A 3,142-nucleotide genomic window follows, 5' to 3' on the forward strand; every position below is an offset into this window, starting at 1 on the left:
GCCAGCTCAGCCCACCAGGGGGCGGGGCTGGCTGGCATGTGGTGCTGGGGGATTGAACCGCGGTCCCTGTGCTTTGCTAAGCTTGTTCTAAGTAGTTGCTTTAGACCACTGAGCCATCTCACCAGCCCCACCTCTGGCCATTGTTAAGTCAGCTTTTTGTATGTGTACCTGGAGTTACCCATTGCCCTGAGCATTGCCCCTGACTAAACTGGGAAGAAATAATGCATGCTATTTCAAGGAGACATCAAAATACTATGTTTGTAAGATAAATTACAAAATAATTCCAGATTTGCTTTTCATAGATTTGATGATAATCTTTAGATTGTCAAATGGTGCCCATTGGAAAAATGAGCGTTATAGGGAATGAGGTCATTCTGGCTAAACTAGGTTATCCAGTTAGCATATACTAAATTTATTTTTCTCTTCTTTAGGATGGACTATGGAAGAAATAGGACATTTTTAACGAGTTATATCAACATTCTTTTTCTTGAAATCATTTTATGTTGACTCATACTTTTAGTATTCTTTTAGCAAAAAATTTTAGATGTATTTAGTTCTAGTGTTAAGGATTCAACTAAAAAAAAAAAAAAGGATTCAGCTGAGGGTCCCACACACACTATTTAAATCACAAATTACATATACACTTTCATCTATATTACATATATACAACCTTACGTGGCAGATCTTCGATTAGATAGATCCTAAAGACTGGGCTGGCCAGATAGCTCAGTAGGTTAAAGTGCCTGCTTAGGCAGAGCACAGTGGCCAGGCTTCAGTCCCCAGCATGCTGTGGTGGTGCACACCTGTAATCCCAGCGCTTGGGAGGCTGAAAACAGGAAGATGACCACACGTCTGATCTGTGTAGACCCTGTACTAAATACATAAAAATAAATAAAGCTTAAGAATATCTTTAAGCTTATTATATTTCAACAAAAATTTGGAAAAGTTCCTAATTGTTCTTTTATACCACCCAATTTAGACTGAGTGGTTTTTATCATCATCTTTTTTTTTGGGGGGGGGGCAGAACCAGGGATTGAACTCAGGCCCTTGCGCTTGCTAGGCAAGCATTTATTCTACTGAGCTACCTCCCTGGCTTCATCATCTTTAAAAATCAAAAATGTAATCCTCAGGAAGATTATACACCATGACCAAGTGGGATTCATCCCAGGGATGCAGAGACAGCTCAACATATGCAGATCAATAAGTGTAATATACCATATGAACAGAGCCAAAGACAAAAAAAACATGATCATCTCAACAGATGCAGCAAAAGCTTTTGTCAAATCCAACACTCATTCATTATAAAAACCCTGCAGAGAATTGGAGTAGATGATCTCTATCTCAATCTGATAAAAGCCATCTATGACAAACCAACAACCAGCATTATACTAAATGGACAAAAACTGAATGCTTTCACTCTAAAATCAGGAACAAGACAAGGAGGTCCACTGTCACCACTCTTTTTCAATATAGTTCTGGAAACATTAGCCAGAGCAATTAAACAGGAGAGAGAAATAAAAGGAGTCAGGATAGGAAAGGAAGAAATTAAATTATCATTTGCAAGTGACATGATACTCTACATAAAAGAACCCCTAAACTCCACCAAAAGACTCCTAGAATTAGTAAGCAAATTCACTATAGCTGGACACAAAGTCAACAATCAAAAATCGCATTCCTGTGTACTAATAACAGACTCACTGAGAGAGAAATTAGGGAAACCACACCCTTCACAATATTATGCCCCAAAATGAAATACTTAAGAATTAATCTAACAAAGGAAGTAAATGATCTATACATTGGAAATTATAATACTCTGAAAAAAGAGGTGGAGAGGATTTCAGAAAATAGAAAGATAATCCTTATTCGTGGATGGGAAGAACCAATATTGTGAAAATGGCCATACTTCTAAAACCGTTATACAAATTTAATTCAGTCTTGATCAAAATACCATTAGCAAGGCCAGGGAGATAGTTCAGTAGAATAAGCGCAAGAGCCTGCGTTCAATCCTCAGTTCCGAAAAAAAAAAAAAAAAAATTAGCATAGTCCACAGATCTAAAGAAAACATTCCTAAAAAATCATTTGGAACCAGAGGAGACAGAATAGCAAAGGCAATCCTAGCCAATGAAGGCAAGGCAGGAGGTATCACAATCCCTGACTTAAAATTACAGTAGAAAGTTACTATGATAAAATTAGCATGGTACTTGCAAAAAAATGAACCTGAGGATCAGTGAAACAGATTAGAAGAGGCAAATACAACTTCAAACACACTCATCTACCTTATTTTTTACAAAGGGACCAAACATGTTTACTGAAAGAAAGATCCCTCTTTAAATAAATGGTTCTGGAAAACCTGGCTTTCCACATGCTGAAAGCTAAAACTAGACCCTTGTCTATCTCCATGTACTAAACTAAAGTCAAAATGGATTAAAGATCTAAATATTAAAACAGGAACACTAAGTCTACTGGAAGAGAAAATAAAAGTAAATAGAAATCTTGAAGACATAGGGGTAGGCAGAGAGGTCATGAACAAAAACCAAACTGCAAGGGAAATTCTTTAAAGAATCAACATCTGGGATTTCATCTTACTAAAAAGTTTTTACACATCAAAAGAAATCACCAACAGAATGAAAAGAAAACTCACAAATTGGCAAAAATTTTAGCCAACCTGTCCCTCAGAAACAGGATTTCTATCTAGAACGTATAAGGAGCTTTTAAAAATCAGACCCCTAAAATTCAAAGACCCAATTCAAAAATGGGCATCTGAGATGAATGTTCACTTCTCGGGTGAAGAAATATAGATGACAAATACATGAAAAAATGTTCAGCATCATGCCATTTGGGAAATACACATTAAAACAATGCTGAGATTTCATTGTTCCCCAGAAAGAATGACTATCATCAAGAAATTAACCCATAAAAAACGTTGGTGGGGCTGTGGGGGAAAAGGGACCCTCATCCATTGTTGGTGGGAATGTAAACAGGTACAACCACTGTAGAAATCAGAGTGGAGATTCCTCAGAAAGCCAGGATTAGAGGTCGCATTCAATCCCGCTAATTTCCCTTCTGGTTGTTTTTTTTTTGTTTTTTTTTTTTAATTTTATTTATTTATTTGAGAGAGAGAGAGAGAGAGAGAGAGAGAGAG

At 36.9% G+C, this 3,142-nt stretch overlaps 2 protein-coding genes across 5 annotated transcripts in view; both read left to right on the forward strand.

Moving 5' to 3' along the window:
- Positions 1-3,142, forward strand: part of LOC101587935 (S-phase kinase-associated protein 1) — a 17,631-nt gene that overhangs the window by 10,070 nt on the left and 4,419 nt on the right. The window lies entirely within an intron of this gene.
- Positions 1-3,142, forward strand: part of Tnrc6c (trinucleotide repeat containing 6C) — a 153,323-nt gene that overhangs the window by 9,596 nt on the left and 140,585 nt on the right. The gene's annotated exons all lie outside the window — the stretch shown is intronic.

This window comes from Octodon degus, unplaced genomic scaffold (assembly GCF_000260255.1).
Source record: "Octodon degus isolate 3935 unplaced genomic scaffold, OctDeg1.0 scaffold00033, whole genome shotgun sequence".
NCBI lineage: Eukaryota > Metazoa > Chordata > Mammalia > Rodentia > Octodontidae > Octodon > Octodon degus.